This window comes from Ochotona princeps, chromosome 5 (genome assembly GCF_030435755.1).
Source record: "Ochotona princeps isolate mOchPri1 chromosome 5, mOchPri1.hap1, whole genome shotgun sequence".
NCBI classification, from domain to species: Eukaryota; Metazoa; Chordata; class Mammalia; order Lagomorpha; family Ochotonidae; genus Ochotona; species Ochotona princeps.
The window spans coordinates 38,196,058-38,215,245 of record NC_080836.1 but is presented as its reverse complement, the minus strand read 5'-3'; positions in this window follow the sequence as shown (position 1 = coordinate 38,215,245).

Here is a 19,188-nt window from a genome sequence, read left to right as displayed (position 1 = left end):
ACCATGATATGACATTCTGGTCTTAGATTTTTAAAAGAACTTCACATACACAGAATCAGCTACCTTTGGGACTGTTTTCTTTTGTTAAGAATATGCCCTTGACATTTTTTCCCCAGCCACGGCATGTCTACTGTTGGATTTTTATACCCTTGGGCTAAATATCTGTGGATCCAAACACCTGGGGATCACAAACATTAAAAAAAAACCTTCTGTTTTGGACATGCATAGGCATCTTACAGTGTCATCATTCCCTAAAACAGTACAGTGTTAATCACTATTGATTTATGATTTATATTACTGTAGTTATTACAAGTAATCTGGAAATGATTTAGCATGCAGGAAGATTGCATGGTCAGTATGTAAATACTCTGTTATTTCACATGAGGGACTTGAACATCTAAATGTTGTTGTCAGCGGAGGATGGCATCCTGCAACCACACGCCTGAGTTACCCTGGGACAGAATAGTTTCTTCCTTCTTATTTCCTCTCTAGTATCCCGCTTAATGGGTGTGACACTATTTCTCCTACCTGGTAAAGAACATTTCTGTTATTTGCAGTTTTAGGTGTGGTTTTTGAATAGATAAAAATGTTAACAAGAATTTGTGCATAGATGTTTGCGTGAACATGAGTTTTCACTTTATCTCTGGTATGAGATTGATCAAGCACATGGTAAGTGCATGTGTACATTTATAAGAAACTGTCAAACTGTTTTCCAAAGCAACTGTATCATTTTTGCAATCTACCTGACATATATGACAATTCAGGAATGAGAATTGGATGATATTTGTTCATCTGGCATTAAATCAAGGCTTTTCCCATATGTGGATCCTTTCATACTACTGTCTTCTCCTGTAGGGAATCTTGGTCAGGGAGCTGTATGTGGTCAATTATTAGTGAATTGGGAAACAGTATCCTACTTAAATTATTTCTGAACAATTAAGTAATGTAGGCTTAGTAGTGTAAGCTTAGGTTCAGTTGGTGCTTCTTAAGCTCTTCCTTACAGTACACATCTTAGGGCTTCTGAACTGTGATATTCATGTTAGAAAACTGACAAAGATATTAGAGTAAAAGAGGAAGTGAGAGAAAGCCAAAGCAGGAAGAAAAAAAATTGGGTGTGTAGTTGCCAGATAAAATAATAGTTTCATTTTAATAGCAGATAAATAATACTTTTTTAGTGTGTGTCTCAAACAATACATGGAACGTTCAATTACTTACACAAAATTACTTGCTCTTTTATATGATAGTAACATTTAGCTGTTCACTCTGTATTTTAACTCTAGTTGGGTGTTGGGATGTTTGTTGAGTCTTAGTTACCCGTGTTCAACTCCATGAAGTAATGAGGGAGGATGACTATCTCCTTTCTTCCAGTAAATCATTCTGCTTAGTTTGAGACAGAAAAACAAGAAAATTTACATTTTCTGAGTACTTAGTCTAATAGCATGGCAACACTGTGTACTAGAAAATGAGATTTATTTATTTACTTATTTATTTATTTTTAAGGATTTATTCATTTTATTACAGCCAGATATACACAGAGGAGGAGAGACAGAGAGGAAGATCTTCCATCCGATGATTCACTCCCCAAGTGAGCCGCAACGGGCCGGTGCGCGCCGAACCGAAGCTGGGAACCAGGAACCTCTTCCGGGTCTCCCACGTGGGTGCAGGGTCCCAATGCATTGGGCCGTCCTCAACTGCTTTCCCAGGCCACAAGCAGGGAGCCGGATGGGAAGTGGAGCTGCCGGGATTAGAACCGGCGCCCATATGGGATCCTGGGGCTTTCAAGGCGAGGACTTTAGCCGCTAGGCCACGCCGCCAGGCCCAGAAAATGAGATTTATGATGTAAGTCTTGTGCACAGACTAATCTGATAAGCAACAATTGGGGGAGGGGAGTGAGGAGGCTCAAAGAAAAGGAATTAGAAGAGTCATTTCCTCATCAATTGAAATGTACTGACTCCGCTTCAATTCGCTTTTTCTGCACAAGAACTAAGAAAATAAAAAAGACCACTTTTCCCTATCATCTGGCACTATTTTTCATGAAAGAAAGTGCTAACTTTTTGAAATGGGGGGGTGGATGCATGAATTGTTTCAGTGTGGTTTGGTGATCTTCTTTCAAAAGATACCCATCGGTATTTTGGTAATGTTACGCAGTATTACATCTGGTACCTAGAGGTCCCTTGCAACTTTCTACACATGGCAAGAGCTTCATAGTAATCTAACTCCTCAGGACCTCTCCTGACTCTGGGCATGGGTTAAGCATGGTAGTGAGTGGCTCTGCTGTCTTGGCTATCGCTTCTTTCCTAGGATCTTAGCATTATTTATGTGGAGTAATGCCTGCCTATAGGGTCAATAGCTGGTTGACCAACAGTCACAATTGAATTCTTAGGCCTAAATGATACAGCAGAATGTTCAGAAAAGAGGGAGTAAGGAGATGTATAGTAACTGTGTAAAGGAGACTATCATATCTAGTAGCAAGTTATGTAAATTCATGGTGTTGCGAATTTGTATTTTTTTCCTATTGTTGATTTTGTATTGTGGCTTTTCATTTAAGGGAATGTATGGTAACTGTGTAATGGAGGCTATCATATCCAGATGTGAGGATACAATGCAGTATGCATCTCTACTTCTAGACAAAGATGGACTCCCAATGAAACTGTTTACTATATCTTGACAGTAGGATGCTGGACTCTCAGCCATTGTCCATGCCCACAATGATGGACATATGTCTGTGTATGAAGAACTATACTATAGTAAGGTTATGGAGGAACTCAGTGAGAGTGGAGGGAACTGGGGAGGGGATAAGGGAAATCCCAGGACCTATGGAACTGTATCATAAAACGATAATAATAATAAAAGAAAAATTTAAAAAGTGATAGAAAAGAGGGAATTAATAAATTTGCTTTATTTGTGCAATGAAATATCCAGATTATTATGGCAAGTTTAGGAGCCATATACAAGGTGTTAATTAGCATATTGAAGAAACATAGTGAGTTCAATGTGTTGCTAAAATGAGAAACAGGTTAAGGAATTACATGTGGTTGTCCTGAAGAAGATTCAGTTGTGTAACTTTATTTTCAGGCATCTCCTATGCAGAATAAAGATTAGATTTATTCTTCATAACCCACTTAACAGTGACACATGACTTTTATGAAGTCTAGACATGTTTGTGAATTTGTTGCACACTTGTGATATTTGATGCAGAAAAATGCAGACTCATGCAACACACAGATGCAATGGTAATTTATAGGAATGATACACATATGTTTTTAGAAAATTCAGCTCTTCCTGGAGAGTGGACATAGCAACATGAGAGTATCAGATTTTCATTAAGTTGTAGAAGAAATTTTTGGTGATTTGAGCACACTGGAGTTGAAATAGGCAGCTTTGAGTGGACACAAGACCTCTGTTGCTGGACAAGTGTATACAGAGGCCAGGTGGTTCCTTGATAACTATGTTGGAGAGGACTTATACATATGGTGGGATTCTGGTATATGAACTCTGATGGCTTTAAAGACTTGCAAATCAATTAAACTCTATGAGTTTCACAGTAAAAGCCTCATATAACATGATTGGTCTATAAGGCAAATGGTAATCTTGCTCACTGACATCAGCACACATGTATGGCTTTATAGGGTATTTGATTTATATTAGGACTTCTGCTTGATTTCCTCCTGGCCTTCCCCATAATTTTCCTTAGCTTCATTTGAAGTTCTTTTTGGGTTTGGCTCTATGGACCAGTACCCATAGGTAATAAAGCTTTAAAACTGAAATATAAAGTCATGTGTTAGTTACCAAATTTCCATAGCTCATTAGCTCCTGAAGAAAAGAAATGGTAGTCTTTTCAGATGATATTGTGAGGGAATCTACTCCATAGGTTACCAAATTCATTCTGTGACTCTCAGCCATTCTTTGCAAGTCAAATTTGCAAGGAGTTTTAAAATTGCTGAAACGACTTTCCTCTGTGCTGCTCCAGAGAATGAGACAGAGAGGACAAGAAAAGATGTCTTGGGATTTTGGGTCCCTTTTCGCCGGGGCCTCTAAATTTGCACCCACCACTTTGTTGAACTAGAAGAGCAAATAGTCTCTTTTTCAGTCGTTGGGATTTCTTCCTAGCTTGGAAATAAAAGTGATGCCTGATTATAGTTATGTTGCCTGGGGCTTCCAGGTCACTTTAGGATAGAGCCACATGTATACAATTGTCTTGACAAGGCAAAGAAAGAATGCATAATATTTATCTCCCTAAAGGCAGACACTTCATTGAACATAGAAGCTGAGGAATATATGACTGTGGAAGCATTTATTTTTATGACATTAACAGGGATTCAGGTGTGTGAGAAGTAGATTTAATTTACATTTAAAATGTACTGAGGAAATATAATGCTAATCTTTTTTATTCTCATGAACTAGGGGTTATTTGAGAGATTTCCAAGAGTATATCCTCCTTCAGGAAAGCAACCTGTTTCCTGGAATGCCAGAAGTTTCTGGACATTATCATGAAGAGTATTAGAGTCAGGAGAACAATGTGTGGAATTTTGGAGTCAGAGGACTAGCTAGAAAAGGTCCAGGAAAGGCCACCTGAACTGAATCAAGGGAATGTGGATGCTGCCGTCTGAGGACAATCTAAAAATACATGCTCTCATCTGTCTGGCAATATGTAGGCTGAAACGAAAAATGATTGATGCCTGTCAAATTATGAAAGTTATGTATAATTGGAACCAGGCTTAAATGCAAATGAACTAACATATGTGAATGGGATTTAAATAGTTTTCTGGCACATAGTAGGTGTACAATAAATGTTAAGTCCCTTCTTTTACAAGCCTTTTTGAAGTTTAAAAGAAGAAACTTTAACAGCAACAAAAAGAAATAAAATTTGGTGCAGGTAGTAAACATATGGAATTCGGTATGGGTGAATGGATTCTGGTGGCAAATGTGACAGTGGCTTCAAAATGGACTTAGATGGAGCTGAAGATGATAAATACTTGATTACTTACAGGGAAATGAACCTTTGAAATCTAAGGGGATAATTTCTAACGTCCAAACATAAGTTTGTTGTTTTATCAATATAAACAACACATTTGTCAAACACTGTTCAAAAAACATATAAACACAGAATCACTTATGATATAACCATTTAGTAATATCCCATATAAAATTTTATATATAGTTACAGTATTCTCCCATGAAAACAAATGTATTTGCATACAAATATTTAATTAAATTTTACTTTATTTAGTGTTGTGACATTCCTTCCATATCAGTAAATACTGTTTACAGGGCAATTTTATATGATCAATACTCTTAATACGAAGAATTTCCTATAACTTATGAAATCAGTTGCCTATAGCTAAATTTCATAATTTCCTCAAGATTTTGCTGGTAAGTTATTTTGCATATTTGTATTTTTGCTGTTTTGAAAATGTTTTAGTAGATCGAATTCCTAGAAGTGAAGTTGGTTAGTCAAAAAGTACAAATGCTTTGGAAGCTTTTAATAATTCTCACCACATACACTTGGGAAATATTCTAGCAGTAACTTACAATGCCATGGTGGTTTATAAACTACTCATGTCCTCACATGTTTTCTAAATTTGAGTATCTGGACAATATGTAAAATTCATGTTTAAAATTTTAATTCTTACAGACCACTAATAAGATTAAATATAAAACATTTTCAAGTGTTTATTAAAGTTTTGAGATCTGTGTTTCAGTTTTATAGATTTTCTTCAGTTTTATTGATACATTTACTTTTTCTTCTTAATTTGCAAGATTTCTGAATGTTCTTGATCCCCTGAAGTTTTGCTTCACGTGGCTGAGAGTCCTGGACACACAGCTCAGGCAGTGTCAGCAGCACGCAGTGCCACAGGTTCAGCTTAGCCAGTGGTGCATCTTCTGCAGATAGCATGTATGACAGGATTTTGGTTTTGATTTTGGCTGCTTAGCCTCTCTTTATGCTTGTTTTCATATCATTTTAAAATTCAGTTTTAATAAGATGTTTAAAAGAAGCAAAATTCAGGAGTATTGTTTGATGAATTTTGAAACATGCCCAAAGCCACTGATATCAACATACAGTCCATTTTGGGGCTAATGAGGTGGTTTAGTGGGTCAAGAAGCCACCTGCCACGATGGCACCCCATATGGATGTCAGTTCACTTACTGGTTGCTCCATTTCTGATCCAGCTGTCCACTGATGTGCAGATTTTTGGTACCCTGCTACTCATGTGGGATATTCAGATGAAGCGCCTGGCTCCTGATTCCAGGCTTCAGCCTCTCTGATAGTGGCTGTTGAATCACCAATGGATGGAACATTTCTTCCTCTGTGTCTCTACCTTTATCTGTAACTCTTTCACAATAAATAAGGTAACTATCATTTCAAAAAGGATACAGCACATTTAATGATTTATTGGCTGTTTAATTTAAGTCTGGCATGAAACGTGTTGTTCAATGGTCTTTCATTTACATCACATCACAACTCATTGCTGTTAGCTCTATTCACGTTTCAGCAACAAGGAAATAGATATTAATCAACAAGCGGTTTGGTGATTGAGAGAGTTTGTAAACCTCAGGAGGTATTTCTCTTGCTCTGTACAACTTCGGCAGATCAAAGGATTACTCACTTAACAAAATGTTTATTACTTATGTGTCCACTTGGAAGCACAATGTCTCTATTTAAAATCTGTAATATTCAGCAACATGACTTAAAATAGGATACAATTCAACAACCTATGATTTTATTTTGGCATTGCTAGTGAAGTCTCAAGAATTGCTAATTTGCTATATTTGGCATTTGTGTGGTGCTCACATTAGAAAACAATGGATAAGTTAAAGCTTATTTAATCTTTGCACATTTTAGCTTATTGAGGAAATAAGGTAAATATAAAAGAAGTGCTTTGTGTTTCTTAAAACTTATATTTTTATTCATATTTATCTGAGGACACAGGAAGAGAGAACACTCCCTTGTTTGTGCTGATTCCCCAGATATCTGCAATGATTGCTGTTTGGCCAAGTGAAATCCATAAAACTGAAACTCCATCCTGGTCTTTTTTTTTAATAAGATTTATTTATTTTATTGGAAAGGCAGATGTACAGTGAAGAGGAGAGACAGAGAGGAAGGTCTTCTGTCTGATGATTGACTCCCCAAGTGGCTGCAATGGCCGGTGCTGTGCCGATCCGAAGCCAGGAGCCAGGAACTTCTTTCCAGGTCTCCCACTCAGGTGCAGGGTTCCAAGGCCCTGGGCCATCCTCGACTGCTTTCCCAGGCCACAAGCAGGGAACTGGATGGGAAGTGGAGCTGCCGGGATTAGAACTGGCGACCGTACGGGATCCTGGTATGTTCAAGGATAGGACCTTAACCATTATGCTATAGCACTGGGTGGCATCCTGGTCTATCTTGTGAATGACAGGAGCCCTGTTACTTGGTGGATTCTTTGCTTCCTTCAGCATCTACAGTAACTGGAAGCTAGAATCAGCAGTGAGACCATTCACTCTGAATGAGACTTTGGCCTTAGTTTTTAAAATTATTGATGAGAAAAAAAAATCAGCAGAACCAATGAGTTAAGTTACAATAAAAGATCTCCTTTTCTATTTTCTAAAATTTTGTATTTGAGAAGGAGAGAAACAGAGCTTCCACCTATCAAATCATTTCCCAGTTACTCATCATTGCCATGACAAGTCTTGATTTAAGCTGTGATTCAGGAACTCAGTTCTGATTTCCTGTGTCAGTGGCATAGACCCAATCACTTGAGTCATCACCTCTGCCTTCTTGAGTGTGGAATACGAAGCAGAAATGTAATTGCAACCCAGGAACTCCAAGGGATGCTGTGACATGTTAAATCTCAGTTGGTGGCTTAACTTCTAAGTTAAATGCCTGTCCTATAACAAAAGACTCCCTAGTATGTAGAATTAAGCTATATGAGGCAGAGAAAGGGGGCAGGGCATGATAGCCTAGCAGCTAATCGCTTGCCTTCCTTGCACCGGGATCCCATATGGGTACTAGTTTATGTCCTGGCTGCTCCACTTCCAACTGTTTGCTTGTGGCCTGGGATAGCAGTTGAGGATGGTCCAAGGCTTTGGGATCCTGTATGCACATGGGAGACCAGAAGAAGCTCCAGCCATTGTGGCCATTTGGGGATTGAACCAGCAGATGGATTTTTTCACTCGACCTCTCCTTCTCAGTGTAATCTACCTTTACAATTAAGAGAAACAAATTAAGGGTGATTGACTGGAAGGGCTCCTTAAGAGTTATCAAGAAAAATTCCTTGGAGGGAAAATGGATTTGAGCTTTGTATTGAACAAGTATATAGTTGGAAGAGATAGAGAAAGAGGTCAAGTGAGACTAAAGTAGGTACACTTGGATGGAAGGCAGATACTAAATGGATTCTAAAAATCGGGTATGATGGCAGCAATCAAGTTTACAAGTACATTTGGCATAAATTGACACCAGTATGAGAATTTAAACTTGCATCAATAGTTGATGATAGCTTGGATATCATAATCGGTATTTTCTAACATATAAATTAAGATATTGAGTTATGAAGACTTCTTAGACACTAGTGTTATCCATAAATTGTCCAAGAATTCTTTTCCTTCTTAACCACAATGTGTAACTCCTTTGTCTTTAGAGAAGAAAAATGTGAGGCCTAGGGTATTTTAAGTGAGTTATGCAGAATCTTTGGCCACATTAATGGTGAAGTCAGAACCAAATCTTGAAGGGTAATCTAACACGTATCTCTTTAAACTTCTGGTTTCCAAAATATGACGTGGACTCTAAAATTTGAGAGGCTGAAAATCCTGCTCTGCTACCCATTAGTTTCTGGTTTTAGGTGTCTATGTTAATCTCCCAGTCTCTTGTTTTTTTTTCATCAGTTCAGTGGATTGATAATAATAAAAGCATATATTTTGTTATTAATTGTGAAGATTGAGCCAGTCAATATGTAAAACAACTAGAATCTCACTTGACATATCTGGAAAAAGCAGGTAGAATGAAAGCTAAATCATGTTATAAGCTAAAATGAATAGTGATAATCTTCACTGAAAACAAATTATGTAACACCATTCTCTTCATTTTAGGTTTTTGGCTGATACACCCTTATAACATGACACTGTTGTTGTTAGCATGCATGGTCAAGTCCCTATTGGGAGTAACACCTACACACCTTACTGGATTGTCTTCAGGATGAAGTGAAGCTCTATATGTGAGTTGAGTGTGTCCACCCAGCATAGACTTCATAAATGTAAACACCCTTTTTTCCATTTATTATTTCTACCAATAATTCATAGATAAAAATAAATGATGGAATGGCATGCAGATATCAGTGAAAAAATTTAGATATAATTAATTTGTACATTAAATGTGTAGATATGTTTTCTGAATGTAACTAGTTTTGTCTTGCTTTCCGTTTCTATCATATACAGTTTAGTAGTGTTCATGCAATTTTCTTATTGCGTGTTTCATAAAAGTTTAAGGAGCAGCATCAAACTTAACGTTGCATAGACTTTCTAACATGACACTACTCATAACAGTCTCCTCCTCTTCCACCGTAAGGATGGAGAAAAGCTAATGTTTTATCAGATTTTTTTTTTGAAAAGCTATTGTTTGTAGCATATCAACTAAAAAAAATGATTGTCAGTGAAACTTAGCCATAAATAATTTCAATTGTGAGGTACCATTCATTTCTTACCAAAAACTCAAGTAGTTCAAGCCAACAGTGATTCATTTCTCTACTTTAAAAAATTTTTTGCAGAACCCCAAGGATTTGGGTCCTCTTCCATGTCCTTCCAAGGCTGTAAAGGGGAAGTTGGATCAGAAGCAGCGCATCAACCAGTGCCCATATGGGAATCCAGTGCCACCGGGAGGAGAATTAGCTTGCTAAACTGCTACATTGATCTCTCATTTTTCTGCTTTTCTGAGTAGATTCTAAGTAGGGGCAAGCTTATGGTGCTAACTCTGTGTCTGAGCCCAGAGCCTCGCGGCCACTTTCCTAGAGAAGACTGGGTCCTGTTTTACTGGATGAGGGGGAGTTTTTAGGACAGAAGTATAATATGAGAATAAAGTCCTTAGGGCATGTAGAATTATATGTCAGGTTGAGTGAGATGGTATTCACAGGTGTCATTCTTTTTTTAAATTTCTTTATTTTTGACAATTTTCACATGGTTAATTAGGGCATAAAGGTTCAAAGGCTACAGGAAAGTGGGTAAGACTATTATTTCCATAATCTCTTTTTTTCTATATCTCGGGTAAAGGGAGAGATAAAGGGAGAAGCCCCACCCAGCTTCCCACCTATCCCAGGTCCCCAATGTGGGGCATGCTCCAAGGGTCTTGCTTAAGTGGTTTTGATAGTTCAACAGTTATGAATGGCTGCCAGTCTCACCATTCCAAGCACGATGAAGTCACTGCAGAATCCACTGATTGAAATAGTCCATCTTAGAGTCCAGTTTTTCACTGGCAACATATGGCTGTGGTAGTTGATTGATTTGTATTGTTCTCTGTTATGGTGCCAGCTATCCTCTGCAGGTTTTGATTGACTGCCATATCCTCCATGTACACCTGATTATGCTGTCCACTGCTCCGTCTGAGCCTATGAAGAGGCTCAGCTCTGGCATTTGCACTCCAACCTGCACTTCTCTTCATGGTTAGGGTTCTGAGTCCGGCAGTTCAATTGGGGAGATCCCCAAAGAAACTTTGTCTGAGGTGATCCAAGACCAGATTCTTGTGTGTACTTGGAAGTACGGGGCCCGGCACAGTCCATTGCCCCAATCAGCTGGTGGTTGCAATTGCTGGGTCGGTTCTGTTTCCAGCCCTGTCTTCCTCTGGAACCAATGGGTGTTGCAGTCCAGCCTGATTCTGCCCAGCACACACTCGGCCCTCACATAAACCAGTGGGAGCTGCAGCCTAGTTGGAGCAACTCACAATAACCCGCACCAGGCCTGCTCCCTGCCCTAGTTCCCGTGCCTGCCAGTGTGTACAGCGGACTAGTCCAGTCTGTTCCACATCCTATTCAGCTCTCATATGTGTCAATGGGCATTGAAGCCTAGTTCAACCCAACCAGCTCCGTTATCCAACCCATACACATGCTGTTGGGTGCCTTTCTGTCTAGCCATCCCTACCCCAGTCCTGGTTTTCATACTCTCCAATGGGAGTGGTAACCCAAAAGGGCCGTGCCCACTATTTCCCCCCTAGGCCACTCCCACTCACGGATCATGCACTTTCCAGATGGTTCTGTAGTTAAACTTGACAGATTAGCCACCGGTGGCAGCATCTGCTATCTGATGCTGTGGCAAAGCCCAACCAACCCTCACCCATCCTGCTTTATGTTTTTTTTTAATTTATTTATTATTTTTAATTCATTAATTACATTGTATTATGTAACACAGTTTCATTATGTTTGCACCAGTAGGGACAGTCAACCAAGCCTGGCTCTTCCCTGATACAGCTCACATGAGACCCACAGGTAGCCCTGCCCGATCTGGTTTGCCCCCATCCCAACTCATGCTCTACAGTGGGTGAGGTGTTCCAGCAGGGGGGCCCTCCCCATTTCTCCTACCAGCTTTACACCCTCCCTCCCTGGTTCCTACCAGCGCTGTGGCACAGTCTGGCATGGCCGGCCTCACCTCAGCGTTTGCTAGTGGGTGCTGTAGCCTGGCCCGGCCTGGTGCACCCCCAATTCCCCAAGCTGGTGAGGGTTGCAGTCTAGCCCAGCCACAGGTGTCATTCTAAGAAAATCATCACATAAATCAGTACCTTTATCCATATAGAAAGAGAATTGACTCAGCAGCGCCATGTCCTGAGATAGTACAATAAATGCTACAAATCATCTTGTTAACCTCTAATTCATTTTTCTTCTTTTAATGTCACATTGCAATATTTTTGTCTGTGAATTTTTGGTTTACGGAAGGGAATATCTTAATAAGCAGTCTCTCTTGACAAATTTCTTCTAGCATGACAACTTCTATGCAGAATTGTAGTGTCTTCTAGTAAACTGTTTTTCACTGGAATAAATATACCAGTATGTGCCCCCAAACTTGATTCTTCACTCCATTGCATGGACAGCTGAACTAGCTGTTTCTTACTTGGGGAGAATGGAGAGTAGGAGATGAGTATACTGAACAGAAGGTTGTATTAGATTCCACATTCTCAATGTGCGCATGCCTATTGAGAAGTAAGAAACAAGGAAAAAGAAAGATAAAAAGAGAGAAAAAAATATTTAGCATGCTCATTGTAATAAAGGAGCATTCCTTACATCAAAGCACACAGGCTGTACAATTGTTCATTCTAGAAAATTTTATTGTGATTATTTTGAAGATGATATATAAGAAAATATTGGCTTGTTGATGTAGTGACACAGGTCATGAAGCCACTGCTTGGGTTACTAGCATTCCATATCAGAGTACTTGTTCAAGTCACAGCTGGTTTACATCTGATGCAGTTACCTGCTAAGGTCCCTGGGAAGGAAGTGACAGGTTGGAGACCGTTATGGAGTTCTGAGAGCCGGATTTGGTGCCTCTTCATTTTTCTCTCACTTTGTCATTTTGCCTTTCCAAATAAATAAAACAAACATATAAGTTTCCTAAATGGAGCAAGAGGGAACAGACAAGAAAAATAAGCAATAGCAAAAGTCTGAACTCTAATGCTTAGAATATTAGGGTCTACAGTGTGATAAAAGCAGCACAGGCCGGAGTTTTGTAATGTATTTGTCAATTACACTGTATTTTGTTTTTCTTGTATAAAATGGAGTTAATAATAGAAACTTGTCCCATAGAATTGCTGATGAAATTGAACAACTTCTTTAATGCTAAATTACATAGTTGATACATTTTATACCTTTTTTTCTTTTGAATAAACATTCAGCTTTCAGAAACTTATTTTAAAATAAATATTCTTATGGTATTATAAATCATATGTATTGACTTTTAGAAAACATACACACTTTAAAAAATATTTATTTATTTAAAAAATGTTTATTGGAAAGTCAGATATACAGAGAAGAGGAAAGACAGAGAGGAAGATCTTCCATCCACTGGCTCACTCCCCAAGTGACCGCAATGACTGGAGCTGAGCTGATCTGAAGCCAGGAGCCTGGAGCTTCTGAATCTCCCATGCAGGTGCAGGGTCCCAAGGCTCCAGGGCTGTCCCAGGCCACAAGTGGGGAGCTGGATGGGAAGCGGGGCCACTGGGCTTAGAACCAGAGCCCATATGGGATCCCAGTGAGTGCAAGGTGAGGACTTTACTAGGCTACAGCGTCGGGCCCTATACACATTGTTTTAAAAAGCAGCAAGGTGGAGTAAAAATTGTGACTCAAATAATCAGCTGATTAAAATCATACCCGGAGAAAAGGTGTTCTAGTTTCTGTATTTATGGACAGGTCAAAGTATGCAGATTGATAAAAGGAATTTCTAACTCTAGTATTTTTTTCTTGAGAGCAATTGCCTGTGAGTGATAGGAGGACACTGCAGGGATGTTTTTATTCTTAGATTTGCAATTTTCTGGAATTATGTAGCACTTGGGTATAAGGGTGAGAGGCTTCCAGTTACTTACTGGGTTTAACTGTTGATAAATCATAAAAGTAGACATCCTTTTATATGGGGAAGAATGCATTCAACATTTTTCCCTGAGTAAAGTATGCAGAAAACCTGCTTAAATGGGGCATATAATCTTTAATGACTCAGGCCTTTAGTCCTCGGAAATGAACCACGTATGATAAATAAGATGGAAGGTGGTGAATATTGAGTGGTTAGTCATCACATCATCAGATTTGAAATCACCTGAGGATGTGTCTGAAAAGTTGTGGCTAAACTGAATTAGGCTTTTAGTTTAGCTGACTTTGATGACTATAGAATAAATTGAAGAAGGTTGATTATAATCAACTAATCAAAAGCTCTCTTCCTGAAAAGTGAGAGATATTGACATGATAATCAGAAACAGGGTAAGGCCTTCATTTCAATTAAAACAAAACCTGTTTCTCATAGAAATTATTTTGGGGTTGATTTAACCCAAATGCTATTGACAAGAAAATACATTCTCTGCGTCGCACACTTTCCTTCCCTAACTTCTGACCTTTGGTTTTTAAATACCTAATAGTCTACACATAGGTAGAGGTAGAGTGCTCTTATTTCTGTTCTTATTTCACCAGCTATTCTTACGTGGAAGTATTCACTAGCTGTTCCAGGAAGAAAGCAAGCTTTGTGCATCATTAAAAAATAAATGAATGTATTCATTCTTTTATTTAATCGGATATAATAACTTAAAAATATATTAGCCCTAACTCTGAATATCATAAAGAAGAGAGAATGTAGAAAATTTAAAAATTAGGTAAATTAGAAAAGCTTAAAATGAGCAGGTAACTGGGGAAGAAAAAATTTAAATATATTGTATACACAATTGATTTTAATATAGAACCACTGGAGCATCAATGCAAAAACTTCTATCCACAGAGTTCAGGGTGCTGCTGCTCCATAGGACATCCAGTCTCTAAGGACTTTGAAAAATTACGTTGGTAGGCAGATTAGCAAGCAATGGAACTTTAGGAATCATACAAAAAGAAGATGGTGAATAACTATTGATCTTATGAAAGGCTTCTCATTGGTAATTGGGGACAGCAATTTTCAATTTTGGCTTTGAGATAGCATCATTACATAGCCACAAATCTACTAACAGCTCTCAAGATACCATAAAATAATTTGTTTTTAAAAGTGATTTTTAGACCCAACCAAAAGGAGAGGGATCAAAAATGCAAAAGCATTCAGAATCTCAGACCTCAGCACCAAAGGCATCATAGTAAACATGAAATATCAAATCACAAAGGTCAAGCAAATGGACATTTGACAAATCAAAATTAGATCCGTAGAGGTGAGAGATGAAAATTGAGACTTATGCCGAAAAAATATAGAGAAGTTTAAATATTTATGAAAAGCTCAGGGTTCATAATATAAAAGGAACACTGGCTCATCTTCATAAGATAGAATTGAATGTGAATGTATGTTGATTAAATGAATTTCACATAAATTCATTCATCCCAAAAATATTCTCCAGCATATTTCACAATATTTCTAGAGAGAGAAAAGCAGAGGAGAAAGAAATCTTTATTATAAATACAACCCAATTATGTGCTCATATTCTGGGAGAAAACGTATTTATAAAATAGAAAATCAGTCCATATAGACTTTCTGACTTATATAAGAATTCATACGCACACACATCTCATGTACATACATATATGAACTACAGATATATTTGTATGTATTCATATGTATGTGTGTGCATGCTAGTGTTATTTTTCTAACATGAAATTAGAAGTCTAAAATTTTAAATGATAACTAAAAAGAAATTTTAGAATGTATACACACCGTACTATATTGCTTAATATTTAAAACTACTTGTTCCACCTAAAGAGTCAATTTTACAGATGAAGTCTTGTTTTCTGTAGCAAAGGCATAAAAGCATTTATTAGTATATTTCATTTATTAGTATGTGGATTCAACATCGTGGTGCCTGTACCAGCCTGTCTCATGGTGGACAGCATGGCAAAGTGAGAGAGAAGGGGAAAACGCATTGCCATACAAGAAACCAAAGAAACCAGGGAGTGGTCACAATTTTTTTTTATGATTGCTTTTTTATGCCAATCTTCTTGCAAGAATAATACAGAAGTCCCACAAAAGCTACCTTAATCCTTCCAAATGAAGTACCACCAATGACATAACCACTTTCCCTCTGGCCCACATTGCAAAGGTCCCACCACCTTCAAATGCTATTATAGTGGGGACCACAGGTCACAGGACCACGGGAGGGCAAACAACATCCAAACCACAGCACTTACCATATCTGATTGTATTCAGTTTAATCAAAGGAATACATGTAAAGCACCTAGTACAGGGTCAGGCGCACAGTAAAATTTTTTTAAAAGAAAAGTAAGCATGAAAATATGTATTTTTTAACAATAGGAAAATTGAATGCTCACACTTCTAGAAATGATTTTGTTAGTGACAGGATGGTAAGCATACCGAAAGAAGAAACGCACAGAAAGAATTGTTTTCTAAATTTGACAAATCAACCTTATCTAAAATAAATTTTACTGCTGGCAAAGGTTTTTCGGTTTTTATGGATCCTTTATTAAGCTAGTTGACAGATCGTTGTTTTGACCATTCTATCCAGTGGTTACAAATCTACCAGATTTAGAAAATCTGTTTAATATTAAATGATTCTATGTATGATACGTCCTTTTCTAAAATGATGTTAACTGGTTTTTCCAGAAGAAAAAGAACAGTCATCAACTATCCTGATATTTGTGGCAGATTAAGTAAGGATGCAGAAAAACTGAAAGTAGAGAGCTCCATGTGTACCACAGATACATACAGATGTGATGAACTTAAACGTCTGTTGCCAATACATTCATATTCCTTACAGACAGCCAGGATGTCATCTGTATGTGCAGGAAGCTTTTCTCTGCTTCACATATGCCCTGTGTTCCAAATGGGGGGTGTCTGTCCAGTCTCCTGATAACACATAATATGTAGTAATTTGTTATTCTCTGTATCTTCTAATGTATAATTCTATTAAAATTGACATTTTGCTAATCAGATATGCATTCATTTACTCACTTAATTATAATTCCTAAAGAAGAAAATAGAGAATCTATGATGGAATTCAATGACAACCATTTTCTAACTATTTGTAGGGTGTCAGTTCTGTAAACACTATATAATTTTGTTGGACTACAGTTTTCAAAGCTCAACTTTGTTCTTTTAAAACTCTAGTAAACTTTTACCTGTTTTAATTGTGTGAGTAAAATATTTCACCTCATAAACAAGCAACTGAAAAACAAATACAGAAAATATGTTTATAATTTTGCATTAAGGCATTCAGCAGCTAAAAATTAATCATTCGTTTAAATGATGAAACCCAGTTTTTGGTGTTTTTTGGCCCTCTACAGGCTATATTTTATTTGTTTTTAAATTTATTTGAAAGGTAGTGAAATAGAGGATTCCATTCACCATTTCAACCCTCAAATGCCCACACCGCTGGGCCTGGATCAGGCTGAAGACTAGAGTATGGAACTCAGGCTGGGTCTTTCACATATGTGCAGAGGCCCAAGCACTTGAACCATCATCTGTGGCCTTCCAAGATGTGAATCAGCAGGAAGCAGCAATCTGAAGGACCAGGACCCAAATCGAGGCACTGCTATATAAGCTGTGGGCATTGAAAGTGGAATCTCAATTAACTATGGCACTGAATACTTATCCCTTTGGTGTGCTTTTTATTATTTATTTATTTTAATTTTAATTTTTGATGATGTTTACATAATTGATCAGGGTGGGAAGGATTGAGGCTTAGAGGAAAGTGGGTAAGAACTATGCTTCTGTATTTTCTTTTTCTTCTTCCTATATCTCGGGAGAAGCCACACCCAGCCTCCCAACTGCCCCAGTACCTAAGGCTGGGGAATAGCCTCCAGATACCAACTCTAGATCCCTGATGTGGAGCATGTTCCACGGCATCTGCTAAATTGGTTTTAGTAGTTTTGAAATGCTATCAATCGCGCCAATCTGAGGATGAAGAAATACTTCCAATGTCCATTGGCTGACACAGTCGACCTTAGAACCTCTACTCACCCAGATATTTGCTCTCATGGCTTGGTTTTGGTAATTATCTGATTATTTCTGTCCTCCTTCTGCTATGGTACCAGATATCCTCTGCAGACCCCAATGGGCGGCGATATCCTCTGTGTGCATCTGGGCCTGCCATCCACTGTTCTGTGGATGTGGATTCAGATTGTCAGTCATTATTCTGTAAGGAAAGTATGTAAAATAAGGATATAGTAACTGGTAAGGAGTGGTTGATTATTTTAGACAGGGTGGTCAATACAACCCTTTCTGGGGAAGTGAGTATGGGTGGAACATTGAAGCGATATAATAGGGAGATTTGGGGCATGAAAATACTTTAGAAATTGGTGGGAAAAAAGCAAGGGTACAATTGTGATTTGAGAAAACGTTGCATACCTTGAAGAGACAGACATGGTTTCAGGTCTCATTAGGAAGATGAGCAAGAGCATGTTGTAGGAGTCTTGGACTTATGCCTAGAACCTTGGACTTGCTTTAAATGTGATATGAAGCCAGGGGAAATGTTGATCAAAGAAGTCACATCTTGTTTACAGGATTGAAAGATAGTGAATGAAAAATCTACTCAGTGAGGAGAAACGGGAGAGACTCCTGTGAGACTGATGCAGCATCAAGCAAGGGGTGACAATGGCTTGAAGAGATGTGGGGAGAGTGCAGTGGAGCCTCATTCTGGATGTGTTTTTTTCTCTCTTTTTTATTATTATTATTATTCATTACATTGCATTATGTGACACAGTTTTATAGGTACTGGGATTCCCCCTACCCTTCCCCAAACTCTCCCCCCATGGTGGGTTCCTCCAACTTGTTGCATTACCACAGTTCAAGTTCCATGAGATTCTTTCATTGTAAGCATATACCAAGCATAAAGTCCAGCATCTTATTGTCCTGATAAGTTCAACGACTTCTTGGGGAGACTGTCTCTGGTTTGAAGACAAAGCTGGCAGAGTATCATCCCGATCAATTAAAAGCCCCAACATAACATCAGCAACAACTTAATAATGTTATGGAATTAATTGACATAGTATTGAGTAACCAATATGTTGAAAAAAAATGCAAGTTCTTTAACACATGCTGTGACTCCTTCACTGACATTTCAATTTTAGTTTATATACAACCGGGTTCTATACACCTTAAAATGGCTATAGATTACCATTCAGCTGTCTCGTGTCTATTTTCATTATAATATTTAGCATTTTATAGTGTTGAAGCACAATTTTTGCTGAACCTGGCTTTTTTTCGAGTAGTCTAGACTGGCTTATAACTCTAACAAGACATATATCAACAGTTTAGGTACAGAACAGTTTTAGGAGGGGTGTGCAGAGAAATCCTCAGTACCCTAGTGAGGAGTAACTAATCTTTGTGTCCTGCCTAGTAAGGTATAAGTGAATCCACGCTGGCCGTTTCCTGTCTGATTCTAAGCTTTCCTTGTTGTTTTCTATCTAATCTTGAGTTTTTGTTTGTGTGTTTGTTTGTTTTGAGGGGTTTCCGGAGCGATCCTGATGGTCATAGCCAGAGAGGGTGGGGACCCAAAGTTGGAACCAAGAGAGGACCAGAGAAAGCTCCCCTCCCTAGTCCCCAAGGAAGTTTACT